At 41.0% G+C, this 26,616-nt stretch overlaps 1 protein-coding gene across 5 annotated transcripts in view; it reads right to left on the bottom strand.

The window, feature by feature from the left end:
- Positions 1–22,192, bottom strand: part of TLR3 (toll like receptor 3) — a 38,889-nt gene extending 16,697 nt beyond the window's left edge. For 2 of the 5 annotated variants that reach the window (XM_089324354.1, XM_089324365.1), the window contains exons 1-2: positions 7,744–8,482; positions 2,425–2,532 (exon numbers count right to left, since the gene is read on the bottom strand). The gene's annotated coding sequence lies outside the window, so the exon portion shown is untranslated. Of the gene's footprint in view, positions 1–2,424; positions 2,533–3,561; positions 3,682–7,743; positions 8,483–10,172; positions 10,275–11,131; positions 11,208–13,309; positions 13,403–22,069 lie in introns of those variants that run through there. The other 3 variants (XM_089324358.1, XM_008273952.5, XM_051828542.3) reach the window with 3 other exon arrangements.
- Between the last annotated feature and the right edge of the window lie 4,424 nt (positions 22,193–26,616).

The following is a 26,616-nucleotide window of genomic DNA, read 5'->3' as shown; positions in this document are numbered from 1 at the left end:
CTGTGGATAGAGATCAGAATGACTGAATAGGGCTAATCCATTTATGAAGTGTGTCCCTGCATGACTAGAAGACATATTTCATCAATGAGAAAGCCTCACCAAGGGCTTAGCAGGATGATTGAAAAGGAAAATACATAGAGAGATTCTTAGGAAATTTCAGACACCATAACCAAAATAAAATACATCTTAAACCTGTCTAAGGGGAACATGCCATCAATTATTTCCAAAGGGAAAAGGTAATGTTTGATACAAAAGTTTTCATCAATATTATAAACCATTAGAAGACAATAGATATATACGTCCAAAACTCTTAGTGACAAAGCAGGTGTTTGTCCTGGAGATTAAGATCACTCTTGGGATGCCTGCATTTCATATCAGAGTGCCTAGTTTGGAGTCCTGGCTCTGCTCCCAATTCCAGCTTCTTGCTGGTGTGCACCCAGGGAGGTAGTAGGTGATGGCTCTGGTATTTGGTTCCCTGCCACCCACATGGGAGATCCATTGGCTCCTAGCTTCAAACTGTCCCAATTCCAGCTGTTGCAGGCATTTGGGAAGTGAATGAATGGATAGGAGATTTCTTTCATTCTTGCTCTCACTCTCTTGCTCTCTGCTTTTCAAATACATAAACAAATTTCTTCTAAAAACTTAAATTGTTTTTGAAACTAAAATTTCATATCCAGCTGAACAACTAAAATAGGGGTGGGCATTTAGGATCCTTGGAATTACTTGGTCTGACCCTGCCAAGGCAACTGTAAGTGGGACTCTAAATTCAAGAAATCTATAGCAGGCTAATTTTTAAACTTTATTTGTATGCATCTCATAAATACAACATTAGGAACATAAAGAAGAAGCCAAGAATGATACATCTTTTGTGAGCACTTAAACTTAATTATCTCTTATGAGACATAAGAACATCCTCCACTTACTACACTAAAATGAAGTTATTCTTTCAGATCAAGTTTTACTATTTAGTCTCATATTACAACCCTTTGAGGATCAAGGTCCTGCATGGGGAGTTAGTGCACAGTGACTCCTGTAGTTAATTTAACAACTAACATTCTTATGTTTGACATCAGTGATCACCAGAGGCTCTTGACATGAGCTGCCTAGGCCATGGAAGCTAGACAAAGCCATAAGCAAAGTGGAAGTTCTCTCCTCCCTTCAGAGAAAAGTACATTCCTTCTTTGGTGGCCCCTTATTTCCACTGGGGTCTCACCCACAGAGTTCTTTCCTGTAGGACATTTTTAGCCACAGTGTCTTGGCCTTCCATGTCTCAAATGCTCTCATGGGCTTTTCAGCCCTACCAGAATGCCTGGCAGGCTAATTTTTAAGTTGATCATTTTGTATGGCCTATGAATGATATTATAAATATCCAAATGGCCCTTGGCAGAAAAAGGGTTCCCCAACCCTGAAAGGGAAAACATATTTTAAAATATGCAAAAATTCAGTAAATTTATAACCATATGTCCTGTATGAAGTTATTCTAGGATGTTTTTTAATAAATAAATAAAGGTACAATTAAAGAATGAAATCAAAGTGAATAAGTTACTGTTGAATGATACCTAACAGAAGCAAAGAAAGCAAAAAAGAAATGAAGCTGGAACTTTGGAAAGGATTTTTTGGAGGGTGCATACATAGAATTACATTTCTTTTTCCACATGGGAGATCATATGGCATCATTGTTAGGATATAGAGGCTGGACCATGGTACAGTGTGGTTGGAACAGTTTGGCTGTAACCTTTGCTATATTTTTGCTAGGTTAATACACAGGTGCTTCTATGCAGACACATATCACCTGTAATCACATCATAAAGCTGGGAACTCGATTACTAAACGCTGAATACCATTGAGCTGACTCCACGTTCACGTGAGTATACCACAATTACTGATGCTAATTTCTGATCCTCCCACCTCTTCCTCTGTTTTGTTCAATTGGGTAAAAGAAAGCTATTTGCTTATTCCTAGGAACTCCTAGAACTTTTCTGTCCTTTTCAAACACATTATCATAAAATGCCAGCTCCTACCTCCTCTCCAACTTTCCAAACTAAGAAAAGGGGATGTAATTCTTTAAGATCCCAAGGTTTTAAATCTATAGCAAAGATGTAATTTTTGTTTTCATAAAGACTGTGCAAAATGATTTCCATACCTTCCCTAATGTGCTTTCACAGAATTCTACAGTGTCAAATATCTTTAACTTTACTGCATAAAATATTTATCATGTTAATTAGATATGATTATTACCTGTATTCTGAGTTATGATACATTTTCCCACACCTATACTATTCCCCTTTTCTTCCATTTTCCTTGTTGAGTAATTAGGACTAGATTTCATGCACATATCCAGAAAGAGAAAAGGCTGCTAAAACCAAAGTACGCAGTAATATGACTAAGCAAGAGAGATTCTGCCTCATAAGTTAAAATGTGTACCTTCACTGCTTGACGACTGCCGGCTGTTCCTTTTTCCATGAGTCCCAGTCCAGGAGCTTTCATCAGTTAAGTTTGTGTGGCAAGTTGACTGCAGTCTCGAAAGTGAAACTAAAGTTGAAAAAAAAAATTTAAAAAAGCTTTTATGTTGGGTGTCTTCCAAGCAGAAAAGGGGAACGGGGAACCACAACTTCAATGAGGTGTTTTAAATCACTTCCTAAAACTGACCCTGCCCCCACACAGTCCCCTGGATTTCAGTGAAAGGGTCAAAGATTTAGGGTGTGGGTGGAGCTGGATCTCTAGGTAAAGGGACGCTTCATTTAACCGAGAACGGGTGAGCTTTGAGCCCTGTGTGCTCAGAAGGACTGAAGAACACTCGTCATTGGTGACGCCTTTCTCTTCTCTTCTACTGCTTTATCTTTGCAGCTGTGTAAGATAAGCAAGGCAGAAATTCACTTCTAGATCACACTAGAGAAAGAGCTGGCAGTAGGCAAAGCTAATGAGAGTCCTAACAACTTCCCGCAGTTAGGGAACTAACAAGAATGCCTGGAGACGCTTCGGATTAACCTACTGTTTAGTTCTCAGCTAGCTTTGATGACCCCAAGCAGTTAAAGAAATATGTTTATAAGAAATAAATTCAGGTTTTTTCATTGCTGATGTAATGTTACATAATGTTATAACAATATCATTAAAGAGCAAAACCAAAATTGCTAAGAACTGTAGAACGAAACTAATCTCAAACAAGGAAGTTCCTTGTTTGAGAAATGAGGAAAACGAAACCTAAAAGAGTATTTGTCTATAAGTATACCACAAGTTACCCTAATGCTTCTTTATGCAAGCAGGTAATTAAACAGCCCAGCACAACTGACACATGTCACCAGCCTGAAGTGATGGCAAAACTGACAGCAAGAAATAAATTTGTGTCACGGGGCACAGTGCCCTGTCACTGACACCCTATAGTCACTGGGCTCATATGTCAGACTTTTCTGATTTTTTTTGTTGTGACACCTGTAAAATAATACCATACGCAGTTATCCTGGATTGTCTGCTACCCATTGGGATATACAATGAGATATAGCTACTATTCAAAAGGTTTCATCCAAGTGAGATCTTTGAATATGGAACTAGTGTTACAGTTACCTTCTGTGGTAGATAGGACTTTGGTCTCTGATGAGCCAGAGTTCTTTAGTATGCAGCCCTTTCAGGGTACTTCCTCCACCTTGACTCTGGGGTTGGCCACATGACTAGCTTTGGCCAATGGGATTTTGTTGTTGTTGTTTTCCAATGGAATGTTAACAAGCATGAAGCAAGTTTTAATTACCAGCTATGATCATCAAGGTTTTATAAGCACTTACACATTGGGATTTGCTCTCTTGGCTTCTGGGATGTTTCTTTTTGGAACTCAGTTGCTGTGCTATGAGAGACCTGACCAAGCCTGTACAAAGGCTGTGTAGAGAATTCAAGTTCTGGCTAACAGCTACAACTCAGCACTAAGAATCAACTTGCCAGCCACATGAGTAAGCCATATTGGTGAGCCAGTTGGATCACCCTAGCTGATGTTACGCAGAAAGAAGTTGAGCTGTCCTCAATAAGTCCTGCCAGAGTTCTAGAAGAATAAGCAAATATTGTTGCTTTAAATAAAATAAAAATTTGGGGGGGGGGCAGATTATTCCAAGCAGATCTATAAAATTCAGTAAGCCAAAGTCCCTTAAATGTATAAAGTTTATACAATCTCTACTGTTTTTCCTCCTTCAACTGGAGGGGGTTCATTTTTAAGAGAATTTAATAAGATAATGTATACAAATAGCCTGGAAGAATGACTTGAAAAAATAGCAAGTTACAAAGACTAAGTGATAAGCAGATGAAAATACTAATTTACCATTTTCATAAGTACAAAGACAGTTCAAAAAATTCATGGAGAATTCAACTTTTTCTCACTTTTTTATTCTTCTATGTGGTCTTTAATTTTTTAAATTTTATTTTAGGTGAACAAATTTCATATATATGGATTTAGGAACATAGTGATACTTCCCACCCTAACCTCCCTCCCACCCATGCTCCCACCCTTCCTCCTCTTTCCTCTCTTATTCCCTTAGTTTTTACAAATGTCTATTTTCAATTTACTTTATACTCATAAGATTAACCCTATACTAAGCAAAAAGTTCAACAAGTAGTAAGATTAAAAAAATCTCTGTTCCTCAACAATAGAGACAAGGGCTGTAAACAATCATTTAATCTCAAAATGTCAATTTCACTCTATACATTATAATTTTTGGTGCTCTATTAGTTATCACAGATCAGGGAAGACATCTGTCTTTGGTGGACTGGCTTATTTCACTAAGTATAATGGTTTCTAGTTGCATCCATTTTGTTGCAAAAGACAGGATTTCATTCTTTTTTACGTCTGAATAATGCTCCATTACATATGTGTGTGTGTGTGTGTGTGTGTGTATACCATAATTTCTCTATCTGGTCATCAGTTGATGAACAACTGGGTTGATTCCATATCTTAGCTTCTGTCACTCTATCTTTTAATTCCATTTGTGCCATAAACCTTTTGTAGGACTCCTGTATATAGAAATTGTGAAGCAAACATACACTTTCCTCTCAGTGTTTCTGTGTGAAAAGGCAGGTTAATCTCAAACAATACACTTACACTTTCCTCCATTCGTGGGGACCAAATAAAGACAGAACTAATTGCTTAGGAGCAATTAAGTTTATGAATATCCATTCAATAGTTGATGAGCTACTTGGTATTTAAAGGAGTCAATATCATGTATAGGTTTAATTCAAATTGGTACAAAAAAAATCTCAGCAGTAAAACATTAATGGACACAAGGAGATTGGCTGAACCAGTCCACATATCTCTGTGTTAGCAGGAAGGCAAAGTGAGGCTATTCCTTTTCATCATTAACATTAAGGTACTTCAGAAGTTCGGGGGGGTGGGGGGATGGGGATAGGAATAAAAAATTATTTTGATGAAAAACTTTTTGAAATTCCTTCACAGTTTTTTTTTTTGTAATATGCATTTTCAGTGTGTTTTGGGAGATTCTTCCACCGCATGGATTTCAAATAAAAAAATTGTTTATCTAAAAGGCAATGCATGGGGCTGACACTGTGGCATAGCAGGTAAAGCCACTACCTGCAGTGCTGGCATCTCATATGGGTGGTGGTTCAAGTCCCAGCTGCTCCACTTCCCATCCAGCTCTTTGCTATGGCCTGGGAAAGCAGTAGAAGATGTCCCAAGTTCCTGGGCCCCTGAACCCACATGGGAGACCCAGAAGAAGCTCCTGGCTCCTGGCTTCGGATCTGTACAGCTCCGGCCATTGGGGCCAACTGGGGAGTGAACCAGCGGATGGAAGACCTCTCTCTCTCTCTCTCTCTCTCTTCCTCTCCCTCTCCCTCTCCCTCTCCTTCTCTCTCTGTGTAACCCTAATTGCTAAATCTTAAAAAAAAGGCAAGGCTATAGGGAGTGAAGACAACAGTGAGTGGGTAAGTGAGCAGCATCTCCATCCACTGGTGGTTCTCTAAATGCCTGCAAAAGCTAGGGTTGGGCCAGCCAAACTCAGGAACCAGAAACTCCATCCAGTTATCCCATGTGGATAGCAAGGACTTTAGTATTTGAGCTATCATCTGCTGCCTCCCAGGGTATGCATTCATAGGACACTGGATCGGAAGCAGTGTAGCTGGGACTTGAACTCAGGCACTCAGATATGGCATGCAGATGTCCCAAGTGGTGGCTTGTCGCTCCCCGTCTTCATGGGGGAACGACACTAAACCCTGCCTAGGCTTCATATCCGAGTCACGGCACCATTATGTCGCTCCCCCTCTTCGTGGAGGAGCAACACAGGACCCTGCGCTGTTCTTTCGTCTGCTCGGCCCTCCCCGGGTTTGCTGCTGGTTCTTCCCGGGTTGGCTACTATCCCTTCCACCTCCGTGGAAGGGCAGTTCCCCCTGGCCGCATTCCCCACTTCCGCAGGGGAGCGGCACACCGCCGGCCGGCTCTTTTGGGGGCTGCACGGGTTCCCTTAGATGTTCCCCATAGATGTTCCTGGTGCATGCCGTCTCTCTCCTCCTTTATAGTCCTCCTCCGCCAATCCCAACTCGGCTGAGTACGCTGCTCTCCAATCAGGAGCAAGTCCTACAGTTAATTGGTTGAACTGGAGGCAGCTGTGCGGAAGCTGTTTACTTCTCTCCCAGCGCCATATTGTGGGAGAGCAGATGCATAGAACAAGTCCCAATTCGAGTAACTTAGTCCAGTCCGGATTGCTCCCCACAGATCCCCCTTTCTTTTTATTTTTTAGCGTTGATACGCGCCTGTCTTCGGTGTCCCGCGGAACACACTCTGCTCTACTTGCTAGAGTTGCCACAGGCTCTTACAAGTCCTATCAATCAGGAAAACCGAATCCGGGTCCTCTCTTCGCCATTGTGAGGAGGTTTTTAGGCGCTGATGCATGCCTGTGTTCGGTGCCCTGCAGCGCATGCTCTGCTCTGCCCGCAGGGGCTTACAAAACCTATCAGGCAAACCGAATCCAAGCCTTCTCATTGCCTTATTGTGGGGGAGACTTATTAGTGTTGGTTCGTGCCTATCTTCGGTGACCTGCAGCTCATACTCTGGTCGAGCTGCTTGCTGGCGCTTACCGCCTTAAATTAGGCAGACCGAATCCAAGCCTCCTAATTGTTACATTGTGGGGAAGCCTTACTGATGTTAATTCGTGCCTGTCTTCGGTGACCTGCGGCGCATAAGCTGCTAGCTGCCCGCAGGTGCTCATCGCCTCACTTGATTAGGCAGACCGAATCCAAGCTCTCACATTGCAGTGTTGTAGGAAGGCCTTTTTATTTCTCTATTTCTCTATCTCCGGGCATTCCTATTTCTCCCATTTTACTTCTATCTTCCAGCATTCCTATTTTTCTCACTTTACTTCTAAACTTCTGTTTCTCTTATCCCTGCGGCTTCCCGCTCTCATTCTTATCCCCGCGGCTTCCCGGCTGCGCCCGCCCCGAGGCTGCTTCTCGGCGGCTTCCCGGCTGAGCCGCTTCAGCCCGCGCCTCTCTCATCTGCGCAGCTTCCCGGCTTTGCGCGGCTTCCCGGCGCCTCGCCCCGCCGGCGCCCGCCCCGCGGCGGCTTCACGGCTCTGCGCGGCTTCCCGGCGCCTCGCCCCGCCGGCGGGTTCCCGGCTCTGCGCGCACGCTCCGAGGTCTCCACGCACTTCGCGCCCGCACCACGGCCTCGCGCCAACGCCCCGTGCTCTCTCTGCACGCGGCGGCTTTCGCGAATGTTTCCGCCACCACCGGCATTCAGTCCAAGTTCCCCGGACTAACCTGGCGAATCCTGGCGGCCCACGTCTCTGCCTCTGGTTCCAGATCTTCGCCTCTTGCTCCCCGGGGTGACTTGAAGAATTCCAAGGTGGCTTATATCTCCGCCTCGGCCTGCACTCGCGGCTTCATCCTCCCTAACATTTCTCTCTACCCGGTATGTTTCCTTAAGTTTTCTTCCAACAATATTCCTCTCATTTCTCCTGGCTTCTCCCCACAGTCCGTATCCGAGTCCAAGCCTCCTCCAGGTTTCACTTTCGCTTTCAGTCTCCTAGCTTCCCCGCCATAGTCCGCATCCGAGTCTATGAAAGCTTTCACTTTCGCTGTCAATCCTAACTTCTTTCCCACAGTCCATATCCGAGTCTATGCCTAGGCTTTCAATAGCTTCTTCCGGCACCTTTTCCGTCCGGCTTTTCCCTAGGCTCTTTGCTAGTCTCTCTCTCCGGTATTTTCCCACTTCTTCCCGGTCTTTCCCTCCTAGGTTTCCTATCCGAGTCACGGCACCACTATGTCGCTCCCCCTCTTCGTGGAGGAACGACACAGGACCCTGCGCTGTTCTTTCGTCTGCTCGGCCCTCCCCGGGTTTACCGCTGGTTCCTCCCGGGTTGGCTACTATCCCCTCCACCTCCGCGGAAGGGCAGTTCCCCCTGGCCGCATTCCCCACTTCCGCAGGGGAGCGGCACACCGCCGGCCGGCTCTCTCGGGGACTGCACGGGTTCCCTTAGATGTTCCCCATAGATGTTCCTGGTGCATGCCGTCTCTCTCCTCCTTTATAGTCCTCCTCCGCCAATCCCAACTCGGCTGAGTACGCTGCTCTCCAATCAGGAGCAAGTCCTACAGTTAATTGGTTGAACTGGAGGCAGCTGTGCGGAAGCTGTTTACTTCTCTCCCAGCGCCATATTGTGGGAGAGCAGATGCATAGAACAAGTCCCAATTCGAGTAACTTAGTCCAGTCCGGATTGCTCCCCACAGTGGCTTAACTTGCTGTACCACAATACCTGACACCGATTTCAAAACTTTGTCACCAAAATTAGCCATTAATTACATTTTCCACAAATTGTAAGTTTCCTCTTAATTCTCATGTCTATTTAATGTGATGAGTGTATTAAAGACCTATATCAACAACTAAAATTTCCCCAGAACATCAGTCATTGTGAACTGTGTCCATGGTTCCCCCTTCCCAGTCACCATTCAGAAAGGGCATGGTCTTGATCTCTATATAGTTTAAAATTTATTTTCTTTTTGAACCCCTTCTCTAAAGATACATTTCCTCTTGGCAGTGTCACTTCTATTTCTACTCACAGAACTTCAGCTAGTTCAAGAAGGCAGCAAGAACTTTAACAAGAAAGGAAGTAACACTATGTCCTTCCCCTATCCTCACTCATACCAACTGGACAGGATTGACCTTGAACTTCCCTGTCTGCAAATGAAGCCAATGTTTGCCACACAGAGCTTGTGATTTGATATGAATTTTAATTTTTATTATGTTTTTGTAATTTTACAAAGTAATTGAAAAGTAGTGATATCTTTTTTCTTTCATGAAATGAGCTTGACTTTTTTCTTTTTTAAAAACCACCTTGTTAAAATATGATTGACTTATGAAAAGGTATATGGATTTAACATTTATCACCTGAAGTGCCTGAAGGCAAGTATATACTCATGAAATCATTGCAACAACCTATGCCATACATCTATTCATCACCTCCAAAAGATTTCTCCCACCTTCTTTACTCCTTTTGTTTATAGTAACATTTAACATAAAATCTACCCTCTTAACACATCTTCAAATATAAAATACATACTGTTAACTATAGACACTATGCCATGGAGTAGACCTTTAGGATGTATTCATCTTCTATAACCCCAACTTTCCATCCTTTGAACAATACTTCTCTAGTCTAGGGACTTCTCTCAGTCCCTGATAACCACCATTCCACTCTCTGCTTCCATGAGTTTGACTGCTCTAGATTCATCATAGAAATGGTGTCATCTGTCCTTCCATAGATGGCTTATTTCATTCAGCATAATGTCCTTCAGGTTCACCCATGCTGTCACAAATGGTGGAATTATCTTTATTTTTATTATAAGGTTGACCAATATTCCATTGTGTGTATATAACACATTTGCTTTGTCCATACAACCATTAATGGACATGTAGGTTGCTTCCATTTCTTGGCTATGGTAAAGACAATAGTGCCAAAAAGAATAAAATACTTGAGAATGAACTTAACTAAAGAGGTGAAACACTTGTACATTGAAAAATATAAAACACTGATGAAAGCAGGTAAAAATAAATTGAAACAAATGATAGGTTCATAGATTGAAAGAATTAATATTTTAAAATATTCATGTGACACAAAATTATCCTCAGATTCAATCTAACCCCAATCAAAATTCCAATGGTATTTTTTTACAGAGGTTAAATAAAGTCTTACCATCTATATGGAGCCATAGAATATTCCAAATAGTCAAAGCAGTATTAAGCAAGAAGAATAAAGTCCAAGGTACACTTCCTGACTTCAAAATATATCACAAACCTAAAATAATCAAACAAGTATGATATTTACATAAAAACAGACCATTGGAATGGAAAAGACTCTCCAATAACTAAGTAAACATTTAATGAATAAAAATTCACCTGAGGATTGGCATTGGATACAGTGCCAATATATATATACTTAATAGTCACTACTTAAAATGCTCACATCCATATCAGGGTGCCTGGCTTGAGTCCCAGCTCTTCCACTTCTAATCCAGCTTCCTGCTAATGTGCACCAGGAGACAACAGATGATTCTTCAACTATTTGGTTGCTCCTGCCACCCAAACGGGAGACCCAGATTAACTTACAGTATCCTGCCTTTGTCCTGGCCCAGCCCTGGCTATTGCAGGCATTTGAGGAGTGAATCAGCAGATGGAAGATCTTTGTCTGTCTCTCTGTCTCGTTCTGTCTCTTCCTCTCTGTTAAGATTTATTTACATATTCATTTATTTGAAAGACAGAGTGGTGGAGAGAAAGGGGGAGAGAGGAAGAGAAAGTGACATTCCATTCATTGGTTCACACCCCAGGTCTGGGCTAAGTTGAAGTCAGGAACCAGGAACTCCATTCTGGTTTCCAACATGAGTGGCAGGGGCCCAAGTACTTGGACCATCTTCCTCTGCCTTCTCAGATACATTAGCAGGATGCTGGATCAGAAGTGGAGCACATGACACTTGTATCCACATTCTGATATGAGATGCTGGCATCCCAAGTGGCCACTTAACCTGCAGTATCATAATGCCCCCCCCCTTTCTCTTCACCTCTATCTATCTCTATTATCTCTATCTCTATCTCTGTATTTCAAATAAAGTGAAAATAAACAAATAAAAATTTTAGATGCTATCACTTAAAAATTACCTTAAATAATAGAAAATTTCATGTCATTTTTGTTTGTCCCTGTCCCATTCCCTCCTTGATTCAACATGATCTTGGTCTGGAAGAAGGAACAGCCCAGGTTTAGTTAAATTCTTTGAACTGGAGGTTGAGAAGTAGAGTTTATTTGCAATGTTCTATTCTTTCTCTTGCCTGCCTTAAGGATTGGTCTCTGGTTCATGTAACTTGGGTCCTGGGTTATAGGAGGAGCAACAGCGATAGGTTGTGAAAGGTACAGGGGGACTGAAGACCCAGATATTGGAGGCAAGAGATTATGGGTAAGGACACTTGAACATCTAAGACCCTGGAGAGAAGCTGTAATGATATACTGTGGAAAGTTAAGATATTCAAAAGCAGCCATGCATCTGGGGAAACTGAGAAAGCCACATACAAATTTAGACTAGAAACGTTTTTAGGAAAAGTCTAAGAGAATCCTAAGCCTTGTTCTCAGGCTGGTGAAAAGATTCAAAACAAGCCCCATCAATTAAGTGAAGAACCGTTCCAGTATAGACCTTGCTTACAGAGACTGGGACAATGGGCAATAGACATTTTTTCAAACGCCCAATTAAAAAAAATCATAACCATACAAGGAAACTGGAAAAATGGCCCATTCAAAGGAATAATGCATATTTACAGAAACTGACATTTAGGGTTTATAAATTTGACTTAGTAAACAAAGAATTAAAATACTTGCCTTATATATGCTCAGTTACCTAAAGGAAAACGCAAATACCTAAAGGAAATCATGAGAACACTAAGTGAACAAAAGGGGAATATTAGCTTGTTTAAAACAATCAAACAGAAATTATGAAGCTGAAAAATACAAGAGTTGAATTGAAAAATTCACTAGAGTAGTTTAACAGCTTATTTAAATGGGCAGAAGAAAGAAACAGTGAAGTTAAGACTATAAAATTTGGAAAGCTGAAAAGCAAAGAGAAAAGAACAAAGAAAAGTGAACAGAGCCTAAGGACCTTATACAACACCATCAAGCAGATCAATATATATATTATGGGAACTCCAGGAGAGAGAGAGAGAGAGAGAGAGGCAGGCTATTTAAAGAAATATTGATTCAAATGTCTCAAATTAGATGAAATAACTAAATCTACAAATCCAGGAAGTGCAATAAATTTCAACTATAATAAACACAAAGAAACCAATATTGTGAAACTTTGCAAGAAAAATTAAAGGCAAAGACAAAGAATCTTGAAAGCAGCAACTGAGAAATGACTCAATATATCCAAGACATCCTCAGTGAAATGCCTAGTGGAGGTGTCAGCACAAATCTTGAAGGCTAGACCTAGTCTGGAAAAAATTGCTAAAGGGAGTCCTTCAGATTGAAATTAAAGAGCACTACAGAGATCTCCAATGAACATAAATGTGTGGTTAAATATAAAAGCTATGAGTGGGCATTTGGCTTAGCAGTTAATATACAGCTCAGTGTGCCTGCATTCCATACTAGAGTGCCTGAATTCAAGCTCCTCTCCTAATTCCAGCTTCCTGTGGATGCACACTCTGAGAGGCAGCAGGTGATGGATGGCTCAATTAGTTGGTTCCCTACTACCCACGTGGGAGATCCAGATTGAAATCCTGGCTCCTGATTTTGGTCCAGCCCAGTCCCAGCCTTTGAAGGCATTAGGGGAATGAACCAAGAGATCTCCATCTATCTCCGCCCCTCTGCTTTTCACGTAAAAATAAACAAATAAATATTTAAAATACACACATATATATTAAAACCAGTACTATTGTACTTTTGGTTTGTAACTTCACATTTTTCTCTGAAATTTAAAATAAAAATGCACTAAAATAATTATAATGTATGCTAGTGAGTACACAACATACAAAGATGTAATTTGGGATATCAAAAATACAAAGTGGTAAGAATTTAAACACATAGGAGTTCAGTTTTATATACAATTAGAGTTAAATTTGTACTAATTCAAATTTAATCGATATGTCTTCAAAATGTTACATGTAATTTCCATGATAGTCACAAAGAAATTACCTATAACATATGCACAAACGGAAATGGAAAGGGATAAAATGTGTTACAACTAAACACAAAAGAGTGCAATAATAGAAGAAATGAGGGATACAAATTTTAAAGACATACAGAAAGTAAATAGCACAATGACAAAAGTAATATCATTTCTTATCAGTACTTACTTTAAATAAAGATGCATCCAATTACCCAAAGAAAAGGGATAGATTGGTAGAATGAGTGACAGAGAATGATCCAATTGCTGATTCACTTTAGATCTAGAGAAACAAATACACAGTGAAAGAATAAAAAATATATATTGCATGTAAATGGTAACAAGAAGGAAGTTGGGATGGCTATACTAATACCATTCTAAATTGACTTTAAGTCAAAAATTACTACAAGAGGCAAAGAAGGATAGTATATGTTGATAAAAGTGTCAGTACACCAATTGTAAATAGTTGAGTACATGTACTAAACATGAGAGCTCTAAAACACGTGAAACAAATGTTGACAGATTGAAAGGAGTTAGACAGTTACATGATAATAATTGGAGATTTTAATACTCACTTTGTATAATGGATAGAAAAATCAACTACAAGACCAATAAGGAATTAATAGATTTGAACAGTACTCTGATCCAATTGGACCTAATATACAGAACACTCAGAATAAAAAAGAATATATTTTTCTCAAGTGTACAGGAATGTTTTCTGAGTTAGACAGTAGGGTAAGCCACAAACAAGTGTTAATAAACTCAAGAAGATTGTAAACATACAAAGTGTCTTTCCTAATCACAATAGAAAAGAACTATAAATAAGCAACAGAAGAAAAACTAAAGAATACACAATTATGTGGATAATTAAACAAAATACTTTTAAATGACAGAGGTCAAAGGTGAATCTATAGCTTTAAATAATTATATTAAGGAAGAAGAAATAAACCTCAAATCAACAACCTAGGTTTATACCTTGGGACTGAAAAAAGGAAGAGTAAACTAAACCCCAAGGAATAAGGAAGCAAAAAGGAGGAAACGCTAAAGATTAGAGTGAAGATAAATGAAACAGTGTAAGAAAACAACAGAGAAAATCAGTGAAACCAAAGGTTGTTTTTAAAACATCAACAAAATTGATAGACCCTTAGCTAGAACGACTAAGAAAAGAGATAACTGAAGTTATTAAAACCAGGGAAACAGGGACATTATTTACTGAGTTCATAAAAATGAAAAGGATTATGAGATTATAAACAATCATATGCCGGTAAATTGGACAACCTGGATGAAGTAGTCAAGTTGCCATAAACACACAACCTACCCAGGCTGAATAATGAAGCAATAGAAAATATGAATAGACCTACAACTAATAAGGAAATTAAATCAGTAATAAAGACACTCCAAAAATGAAAAAAAAGAATCCTTAGACCAAAAGTATTCATTGACAAATTCCTCCAAATTATTGAAGAATTAACACCAATCCTTCTCAGGGTTTTCCAAAATATTGAGGAGGAAGAAATACTTCCAAATCACTGGATAAGGCTAGCATCTCTGTAACATCAAAGTCAAACTCATTACAAAAAAAGAAAACTAGGGGTAACATACCTTATGTAAATATATTCAGTAAAAATATTATCAGAACAAATTCAGTAACATATTAAAAGATGACTTCACCATAATCAAGTGGAATTTCTTCTTGGAGTGCAATAAGAGAGCTCAACACGTATCAATCAATGCAATGTACCACACTGACAAGATGAAAGAGAATATCACACAATCATCTGGATTAAAGCAGCAAAAACTTTTGACAATAGTAAATACACATTCATTACTGGAAGCATTCAACTGTTTTATAGGATTTACAGATTCTTTTGATACAGACAACAATACAATGAGTGTCTGGCAGGTGAAAGGCAGAACTATTTGTTACTTACATCTCCAGATGAGAGAAGGCTAGCTGACCTGGCCACATGAGGTTGACAAGGTAACAAGATCCACAAGGTAAGAGCAAACTGGAGCTACAGGGCAGTTTAGGTATGGTAAATTGAGGAGGAGGGGTTAGATAGATTTTGCGAGCTTCATGTGGGTTGGATAATTTGAATAATCCCAGAAACCTTGGGAGCATAGTGACTGTCCCTTCTGGTTTTATACCTGGTCATCAAGTGATTCGGGTGAGTGTACAGTGACCTGAAGTGTGATAGCCCTAGAAGGGAAGTGGTTGAGTTGTAGACTTAATCATCTCCTCAGTAAGAAGAACTGAGTATCCGTTTACCAGGGTCTCAAAATTGAGTCAAGACAGCATTAAAGGGAACCACAAAACACTATTACAATTGACTCTCTGATGCCATATCAGTTTGAGTGCAGAGTTGGAAGGTATTTGAGTGACCTAACAAGTAGAGGAGAATTCCAGAGAGTAGGATGTTAGATGCCCTAAGCAGCATAGAAAACAATTCATGAGAATAAATTAGGTAGAAAATATAAGGAGTGCTTCTGGGCCAGTCCCTATAAGGGACTATTTACATAGTATTAACTAACTTCCCCATTTGTATAATATTAACCAAGAAAATAGACCTGAAATCCTAAGATCTCTAACAGCATCTTAATGGAGTTGTAAAGTATGTTAAAAATATGAGTTATAATTTTTGCCTTTTGTATGAATTTCTATTAATAATAATTTCATAAATTATTGGACTGCAGGGTGACATTTTAATACATGTATGTAATGTGTAGTGATCAGAAGAGGGTAATCAATGATATTACCCTCTTGATATTACCTTATGATTGGAGGATTATAGCTTCTTTCTTCTATTTGTTCATACAATATATACTATGCCACTATGAACTGTAGGCTTTCCACTTCTCTGTGTAACACTGGGAACTTATTCCTTCTATCTGACTCTGGTTTGTTTCCTGTTATGTAAACTCCCTCTATCCTTTACCCCTTCCAGCCTCTACTAATCATCACTCTGTGTTCAGCCTGTTTGTAGCTTCCACTTATGAGGGAGAACATGTGGTATATGCCTTTCTGTGTCTGGCTTATTTAATTTAATATGATGTCCTCCAGTTCCATCCATTTTGCTGCAGATGACAGGATTTCATTTTTTTAAAATCATGGAATAATTCCATTATATATATATATATATATATATATATGCACCATATTTTCTTTACCCTTTATCTAAGAATGGACACCTTGGTTGATTCCATATCTTGGCTATTGTGAACAGTGTTGCAATAAACATGATAGAGCAGCTACGTCTTTGATACAATGAGCTCATGTCTTTTGGATATAAACCCAGTGGTGGGATTCCTGGATCATGTGATAGTTCTATGTCTAGTTTTTAAAGAAATATCCATACTGTTTTCCATAGTGGCTCTACTAACATTCCCACCAAGAGTGCATGAGTTACCTTTTCTCCACATTTTCACTTCCTGTCTTTTCAATAATAGCTGTTCTAACAGGGGTGAGGCAATAGTTCATTGTGATTTTCATTTGTATTTCCCTGATGGATGGTAATATTGAGCATTTTCTTTTCTTTTCTTTTTTTTTTTTTTTTTTTTTTTACAGGCAGAGTGGACAGTAAGAGAGAGAGAGACAGAGAGAAAGGTCTTCCTTTGCCGTTGGTTCACCCTCCAATGGCCGCTGCGGCTGGCCCGGCATACCGCGCTGATCTGAAGGCAGGAGCCAGGTGCTTATCCTGGTCTCCCATGGGATGCAGGGCCCAAGCACTTGGGCCATCCTCTACTGCCTTCCCAGGCCACAGCAGAGAGCTGGCCTGGAAGAGGGGCAACTGGGACAGAATCCGGTGCCCTGACCAGGACTAGAACCTGGTGTGTCAGCGCCGCTAGGTGGAGGATTAGCCTATTGAACCGCGGCACCAGCCAATATTGAGCATTTTATCATATATTTGTTGGCCATCTGTATTTCTTCTTTTGAGAATGGTCTATTCAGGTCCTTTGCTGATTTCTTCTCTGGATTGGTTTTGTTGTTGATGAGTTTTTGAGTCCTGATATACTCTGGATATCAATCCTTGGTTGGATAAGTAGCTTGCAAATATTTTCTCTCTTCGTTTTTAAAGATTTTTTTTTATTTATTTGAAAGCAGAGTTATGGAGAGAGAGAGAAATTGGAGGGGGGGAATCTTTCATCTGCTGCAAAGGCTAGGGCTGGGACAGGCTGAAGCCAGGAGCCAGGAGTTGGGTCTCCCATGTGGTGCAGGGATCCAAGCACCTCAGCCATCTTCCGCTGCTTTTCCAGGTGCATTAGCACGGAGCTGGATAGGAAGTGGGGCAGCCGGACTCAAACCAGCATCCACATGGGAATGCTGCTGATGCAGTTGGGGGCTTTCAGCCCCTCTTCCATTTTAAAAATCATACTGGGAGGTTGATTCTTATCAAATACTTTTTCAGCATCTATTAAGATGATCATATGGTTTTGTTCTTTATTCTGTTGATTTGATTTATTATTCTTATAATCAAATTCAAGAGGAGATGACAATTATCAAAGGCAGGAAAACAGTAGCCAAGATTTAGATAATTATTGGATTTTGTAATTCCACCATCCTTGAAAACTAACTGCTTACTACATAATAAAGAAGATATATACACAATATGAAAGAATCAAGTAAAAATATATAATTCTCATCTTGGATTGGAAACATTAGTGTAAATTCTGTCTAGGAACATAAATAATGAAAATTCTTAGTATCAGACTGTACATTTTTAGGGTTTATTTTATTTATTTGAAAGGCAGAGTTACACAGAGAGGGGGTGGGAGGAGAGACACAGAGAGAGATCTTTCATCAGCTGGTTCACTTCCCAAATAGCCACAGTGGCTGGGGCTGGGCCAGATTACAGCCAGAAGCCAGGAGCTTCATCACAGACTCTCACATGGGTGCAAGGGGACAAGTGCTTGGGCCATCTTCCACTGCTTTCTCAGGCTATTAACTGGGAGCTGGATTGGAAGTGAAGCAGCCAGGACTTGAACCCATGCCCATATGCGATGCAGGTGTTGCAGGTTGTGGCTTAACCTGCTATGCCCCAATGCCAGTGCCCAGATTGTGGTTTTGACTTACAATTTTCCATTAAAAGAAATCAAACTTTTAAGAGAAATTGATTGGCCGGCGCCGTGGCTCACTAGGCTAATCCTCCACCTTGCGGCGCCGGCACACAGGGTTCTAGTCCCGGTCAGGGCGCCGGATTCTGTCCCAGTTGCCCCTCTTCCAGGCCAGCTCTCTGCTGTGGCCAGGGAGTGCAGTGGAGGATGGCCCAAGTGCTTGGGCCCTGCACCCCATGGGAGACCAGGAGAAGTACCTGGCTTCTGCCATCGGATCAGCGCAGTGCACCGGCCGCAGCGTGCCAGCCGCAGCGGCCATTGGAGGGTGAACCAACGGCAAAGGAAGACCTTTCTCTCTGTCTCTCTCTCTCACTGTCCACTCTGCCTGTCAAAAAAATAAAAATAAAAATAAAAAGAGAGAAATTGATCATCCCCAGGCTAGGGCAGGAAATGTAGAAAATGAACCAAGACATCTTATTCTTACCATATCTTACAGCAAAGAGACTGCCAACACCTGCTAGGATCTTGAAATATATATGGAAACACTTTCATATCATTACTTTTTAGTCACTGTGTTTTTTCTGAAAAAGTTAAACCACTGCTTGCCACACTGACATCCCTTATCGAAGTGCTGGTTTGAGCCCTGGCTGCTCTGCTTCTGATCTAGCTTCCAGCTGATGCACCTGGGAAGGCAGCCAATGATGAGTCAAGCACTTGGGTCCCTGCCACCCATGTGGGAGATCCAGATGGAGTTCTTGGCTCGTGGTTTAGGCCTGGCCCAACGTTGGCTTTTGTAACCATTTAGGGAATGAATCAATGGATGGAAGATCTCCCTCTCTGTCACTCTGCCTTCTAAATAAACAACAACAAGCATTTTTAAAAACCTGCTTGATTTATAGTTACGTGTAGCTAAGTGAATGAATTCTGGAGAAGTGTATCAGTTTCCAACAGGCATAAAAAGAAGTAGTTTGATATGTGCATGAGTATGCTCACCCATACCTCCTGGGTTTTCAATTCTCTTTACTCCTCTCCCAGCCAGTTCAGACCAATTGGCAGTTTCTGAGTTGCAATGGGCCCCTTTCCTCAAATCCTTATTCTGAAAGCTATAGACAAGTTCTCTTTCACCTTACTCCATATGGGGAAGTACATTCAAAAGTGAAGTTGTATTTTCACAAGGTTTCCAATAGCCCACTGTGCATGTACATTACTGATTATGGGCTACATTGTTCATTCCATATGTGATTTCTTATACGATTATATAATTTTTTTTTTTTTTAAAAAGAAGTCCGCTTCAGATGACCAAGTGTTTGCCTCATGTAACACCATTGGGCCAACAAGCTCACCCCTGGAAAGGCGGCCATTGTATTATATCTCTGGCTATACCTTTACCTCCTGGTTACACAAACTTCTATCCAGGCAGATTCCTGGATATTATCCCTTGTACAATTATCCCCTGTAAAAATTCTGGGAATAGTAAAGAGATAAACCTTTGTTTCCAAGCTGACTTGAATTTACTGAGGTCTTTATCCTTAAAGTAAGGGAGAAAGTCAGCTTGTAAAGTTTGAGAAGAGGCAGATGTGAATTTTATCATTTCCATCTTGAGTTCTGGTATCAAGCTTAACTGAGCAACAAACAAATGTTAGACCTGAGTCAATAAAACACACATGAGTCCTTAATCAAATTATTACCTATTAGCCAAGGAACCAGCTGGCTTGACAATCTTCTCTACTGTGCTGGAGGACTGCAAATCTTCTGTTGCCTAATTAAATCACTGAGTCAACATTTCTGCAGAAGAGACTGTCTTTGTGGGTTCTAACATGATCGATGAGCTGGTTGGTAATGTATGGCTCATTGCATGAGCCTCTCAGATGGAGAGATCTGCATCTTGGCATTTGGAAATGCCATTTGGAAATGCCGTATGACATTAAATTTCTATTCCTTTGCTTCATGTTTGGGAGTGTTACAAGTCTTACTTATTTCAGCTGTGCTGTGCTTTTTTCAACACTGAATGGTTATTTCTGGATATACTTGTAATACTATTTTAGTGAAAGTGATAGGGAACAGAAAAAGAGTCACAAAAGTAAAAACTGGGCTTAACTTTTAGGTTTATGTTTGGTCATGAATTTAAAGCATTTTTGTTAGAAAAAAGCATTACAGTATAGCAGTGGAAAGCACAGTTTTGTCATCAGAAAGATTGGGGTTCACATAATAGTTATGCTATTTAATGATTATGTGTAACCTTGGGCAAGGTCACTAAGCTCTGTAAGCCTCAGTTTCTATATCTGAAAAATGGTCATTGTGATATCTATTTTAAAAAACTATTGTGGGGGCCAACGCTATGGCGTAGCAGGAAACGCCACCACCAGCAGTGCTGGCATCTCATATGGGTGCCAGTTTGTATCCTGGTTGCTCCACTTCTTATCCAGCTCTTTGCTATGGCCTGGGAAAACAGAAGATGGCCCAAGTCCTTGGGCCCCTGCACCTGCATGGGAGACCCAGAGGAAGCTCCTGGATCCTGGCTTTGGTTCAGATCAGCTCCAGCTGTTGTGGCCAGTTGGGGAGTGAACCACTGGATGGAAGACCTCCCTCTCTGCCTCTGCCTATATGTAACTCTGCCTTTCAAATAAATAAATCTTTAAAAAAAACTGTTGTGAGGACTAAATATAATAATGTACATATACTTTTAAAAGTTATTTATTTATTTATTTGAGAGGTAGAGTTACAGAGAGAGGGAGAGACAGAGACAGAAAGAGAGATATCTTCCATCTGTTGGTTCACTCTACAAATTGCCACAATGACTGGAGCTGGATTGATTTGAAGCCAGGAGCCAGGCGCTTCTTCCTGGTCTCCCACGTGGATGCATGGGCCCAAGGACTTGGGCCATCTTCTACCGCTTTCCTAGGCCATCGCAGAGAGCTGGATCAGAAGAGGAGCAGCTGGGATATGAACTGGCACTCATATGGGATTCTGGTATCATAGGTGGAAGCTTAGCCCACTATGCCACAACACCGGCCCACGTATACTTCTGACATATAGTAAATGTCAATTAATTATCATCATTACTATTAGTTACCTCCAGTGATAATTTTACTTTCCTGGCCGGCGCTGCGGCTCAATAGGTTAATCCTCTGCCTGTGATGCCAGCATCCTGGGTTCTATTCCCAGTAGGGGTGCCGGATTCTGTCCTGGTCGCTCCTCTTACAGTCCAGCTCTCTGCTGTGGCCTGAGAGTGCAGTGGAGGATGGCCCAGGTCCTTGGGCCCTGAACCCGCATGGGAGACCAGGAGGAGGCACCTGGCTCCTTGCTTCAGATCAGCGCGGTGCACCAGCCACAGCGCGCCAGCCACGGTGGCCACTTGGGGGGTGAACCAACGGAAAAGGAAGACCTGTCTCTCTGTCTCTCTCTTTCACTGTCCATTCTGCCTGTCAAAAAAATTAAAAAAAGAAAAAAAAATTTTACTTTCCTGTATAATAGTTTATTAGTATGCCAACTATAATCAAATCACCTTTTGACAGAGTAGTTCACTTAACGTATTCATTCATTCTCACCAGATATGCTTGCAGAGGTGTGAAACTTCCTTCTCCTCTTCCCTCCTTTCCTTTCTCTCCTTTTTCCCCCTCTCCTCTTTCCTTCATTTCTCCTTTCTTTCATTCCCTTTTTCTTTCCTTCCCTCCTACCTTCCTTGCAGCTAGAATTGCACATACACTTCTATATTTTAGGGTGCAATCGTCAAATAATCTGACATTAAGTCTACCCTGCTGAGGTTCTATTCTTGGCTAACTTCATGCTCTTTGTACTGGGAGATAGAGTTGTATCCTATAGCTGAACTTCCAAGTCATAATTGGATCATAATTGCCACTGTGCCCCGGATTTAGCAGTCTCCTTGAAAACCACATACCATATTCATTTGGTGCCAGGAATGCATAATCTTCTGTCTGGAACTCTTCTCACGTTATGCAACAGGAGAGCCTAATGGTCCCGCGTTCCACATTCTGTTTCCACTTAGGTAATCCACAGTGCCTCTGGGTTATGAGAGCTCAAGCAGCCTGTCATTCCAAGACGCAACGCTAGATGGGGCAACAAGATAAATTTTTTTAAAAAATTCAGGTCCCGAAATCTAAGTACTGACAAAGTAAAATTCCGTTTCGTAACTAGGTGACTAAGTTAATCAGCGATGAAAACAATTGGACCCTCGAAGCTTGCCTCTACGGCTTCCCATACTGCTCCTGTGTCCTCCCCTTTTCCTCGTTCCGTCCTGCAGCGGCCTTGAGATTTGGGCTCTCTTGCAGGGGTTAAAAATGGCAGCTGGTTTTCCTGCTGGTTGAACAGATCTACAGGGCGCATTTTTCCTTTGTCTATGGAAACACAGCGGAGTGACGTCAGTGTGTTACACCTGAACGTTAAGCTGTTTGTCTTCTAGGCTCTGGAAGGGTGCTGGCTCCGACTTCTGGGAGCCTGTGCCCTGAGAGTCCTCCCAACCCCTCACTGAGACAAGCCCCATGGTGTGCCTGCATGTTCCTGGTGCAGGCCTAGCTCCATCTGCTGGTTCTCAGCCTTTCCTGCCAAGTCTCCTCTGTTTTTTAACCTCATCTCTCTTACCTACATATGCCTGGAAGAGCACAGCTTTTTATCGACAATATCATGTGTGCAATAAACAAATCAAATCAGACTATCTCTAGAGTCATTTTCCCAGTCTGAAGAGTTTGTAATTCATGATGGGAAGCAGTTTATTCTTTTCTTCCCTTCTGTTTCTTGGATTTCTTGTCCCACACAATTTTTTCCCAAAATTTTGTTCTGAATAATCATTTGTTCAATGAATGACTTGATAAGTGAAGCCGTGACTAGCTTCCGTGACCTCATTCACCATCCATCCATTCTCAGTATTTCCTTTCCTGTGTTCTCCCCATTCCCACCCCTATCCTATTTATTTATTCTTATTATTTAATTGTCCTTTGCTAGTAATTGAATTTGGGACCCTTGTTCAAATTCCTCCCTTAGAAGTTAATTTGTTCATGTCATCTTTTCTGCTGCTCTCTGGATGCTTGCTGCTCTGTGATTTTAACTGCCGGTGTTTTGTATTTTGTTCTCCACATTTATCTCTGGCTTGCATATGCTGTATTTCTGGGTTTATTGAAGTGACAGATTTGGATTCAACTCAGCTCACAAATGAAATTTGCATGTGAGCACTAAGATTTTAAAAATAAAACTAAACTGGAAACATGAGTACTTAGGAAGTATCAAGCAAACATAAGAAACAGATCAGCTTTAATTCTTTGGCCTATAGTCCATGGGTCAAGTGTCTTAGACGCATGTAAAAATACAGAGTTGAGAACGCTGTTCAACTCTGCCTTGTCAATCCCTCCTTTATAAATGCATAACTGATTATCTCTACCTGTCTCCCATTTTCTCTATATTAAATGTCATTAGCAAAGTTTCTCCTAACATGTGCCAGACCTATGAAAATAGCTATTGGATATGTAGAAAAGCAGGTCTACTCTTTATATTGAAAATAAGAATGGTTGGCTGAGATCTTGATAGGCAATTAAGAGTTATTTATCAGAGAGTTTCTGACAGCAAAAATAACAGGGATTTTTTCCACCTCATAAAGCATTTAATAGCAACTTAATTTTAATAATATAAGTGCACAGATGTTTAGGTAGGAAAAATAACTAGAAATATTTTTCAAAAAATGTCTTCAAAAATTCATAAAATAGGGTAGGTATTGTAAGGCAGTGGTTAACTCACTGCTCACGATGCCTGCATCTCCTACTGGAGTACCAGTTCAAGTCCTGGCTCCTCTGCTTCTGATCCAGTTTCCTGCTCATGAGCGTCCTGGGAAGCAGCAGATGATGGCCCAAGTGCTTGGGCCCCTGCAACCCACAAGAGAACAAGGCTCCAGGTTCTTAGCTTTGGCCTAGTCAAGTGCTGAGTGCTATGGGCATTTGGGATGGGAACCAGCAGATGGAAGATTCTCTCTCTCTCTCTCTCTGCCACCCTACCTTTCAAATACATAAATCAACATTCTTAAAAATTGTTAGAAATGTCTCCCTACCTGTAAGGGTGGGGAGTGAGGTGAGTGTGCCACTAAGGCCAAGCAAAGAGACTGGGAGTCCATAGTGTATCCACAATTATCTATCTGTACACTGAAGGATAATAACTTTTGCATTCACGCAGCAATATTAATATAAACATACTTTTTTATTAAGAAAATAAAATTTATTTGAGAAGACTGACAGGTGTTTTATCTTCTTTGCCTGTCCAAGTGAAGACAGTTTCACCTGCTTTCTTCTCCATGGGTTAATATGCTTTCCCAAGTGCAGGAGCTGTTGTTTTAGACTGTTGGCCCAGTTTCCTTCACAGTATGTCAATATCCTTTTGAGTGCCCTGTTCTTCCTTAGATACTATGTAGCCTTTATTAACAGTCTTCAAGTTACAACAAAGAAGTCAGTTCCAAATTGAATAGGGATTCTTCTACTGGTTAACATAAGCCTGGGGCTCTCAAGAGAGAACCCGGAAGCAGACACAGTGCTTTTCGCAAGCAAGTCATTTCAGATTGTGGCTGAACGTAGCTCAACAAGGTGGACTGACCTGGACTTGACTGACGTCACAACATAAAAAGTTCTGTTAGTCTGTGGAGCTTATAGGTGAGGGAGATACTGATTTGCCAATATCCTTTGCCTTTTCTTTTTAAAAAGTTTCCTACCACAGTGTCTTACAGCAATGGCAAGAAGAACAAACAGAAAGGTTCATTTTGAGAAGGGACTTGGTCATCAACGTGTCATTTCCCAATCTGCCTTTGTCGCCCTCAGAACAGTTTCATCAATAAAACAGGCAATCGCTGCTGTGAAAATAAAAGAAAAAATCTTGGTGAACACATTCTGGAAAGAGCTTTTCAAAGCAGAATTGGAAGACCACACGAAGAAACAAATTAATGCTTAAGTGACTCTGTCACCTACCCGAAGTGAAGTCACTTCCTGATGAGTGGAAATCAAAACCTCCACCAGAAGTTAGTTATCACACAAAGTAAATTTTCTTTGTAGTAAATAAGGAGACCATGGAGAACCATTGCCAGAGCCCTGACACCTCAAGCAAGAGAAAGCAGGCGTCTCATTTTGGGTGAGGAATGAATACTTAGAAGAGGCACTCTTGTTGTTACATGCAGAGGTGGACACAAGCTCATTCGAGGCATAGGTCGGGAACACACTCCACATCCATCGCGTGTTACAGAAAAGAGGCTGGCACACCTTCTGGGGAGGTGATCTTTGCATGGAAATTAAGGCTTAGGTGACCTCTGGACAGTTCTTGGCCCATCTGCACAGGTGTTGCACTTGCAGCAGGCTTTGAGCCAGTTCAGGGGGATGGTATTACATCTCTCTCTGGAATGTGACTGAAAATCACTTTGGAAAAACCTCAGGTGCTTTGGAAGCATTGGGCCTTTGAAGGAGAAATGGATCAAGATGAAGACTTCAGAGCTGCGTGGAGCATGAGCCGGTGAAAAGTCTAACACCTGGTTTAAGAAACCTATTAGAGAGCTGCCTTGGATTAGGTTCCAGCTGGTTAGAATTCTTGTCAATGACATTGTTATTGTTAGTTGCTCTTCTCCTTGTCTGTATTTCCTGTAAAGTCCTGACACATTGTTTAACTCATGGTTTAACCACTTTGCTGCTAAGAGAGTGATCACACAATGAGCCAAGACCGTTAATCAATCTTAGTGAGTATCCCCCAATAGACAATATCCAGATGTTGCCTAAGCTCTCCTAACACCAAGAACCAGATCTATCACACACAATGCAAAGACTGGTCATTGATGACTCTCTTCAAAAAGATCATGATCACAAGGGGGGAAATGTGCAAATAAAAGGAAAAAGTTATTATGAAAGAACATTGAGGGAATTTTCCAAATGGATCAGGAGACCACTAGGGAATCACAAAGTATGCATGACTCCAGCTGCTGCCTGGAATGTGAACTTTAGGCACTTTTCCCCTTGACTGCAGTCATCTGGAACAGATGATCAATCACACTGAATTCAGAGATTCAAGATGTATGGCAAGAGGCAATCAAACTCCTAGGGACAGTTTAAATATATGCATTCTTTTCTTTGGCCCATTACACGGTCTCTATCATGTAGCCTCTGCTCTTAGCTTCAATGGAAGTTCACCCACAAAAGAATTTTTAATGTTTAATAATAAAACAAAACCATGCATTAAGCTCCCACCTTCCCTGCCTTCTTTGCAACATTGGTTCAGAGCCATCTGAATCTGTGTCTCCTGAATTGCAAGTCCCAAGATTGTGAATAAAATTGCCTTTTTTTTCTTTTCTTAGTTTCTGAGTTTGAACTGATCAACACTAAGTTTTTTTTGTTTGTTTGTTTGACAGGCAGAGTTAGACAGTGAGAGAGAGAGAGAGACAGAGAGAAAGGTCTTCCTTTTTCCATTGGTTCATCC

Source organism: Oryctolagus cuniculus, chromosome 2 (genome assembly GCF_051225735.1).
Source record: "Oryctolagus cuniculus isolate XC-2025 breed Fujian yellow rabbit chromosome 2, ASM5122573v1, whole genome shotgun sequence".
NCBI lineage: Eukaryota > Metazoa > Chordata > Mammalia > Lagomorpha > Leporidae > Oryctolagus > Oryctolagus cuniculus.
Note: the sequence above shows the minus strand (reverse complement) of the source record. Positions and strands in the feature narration are given on the sequence as shown.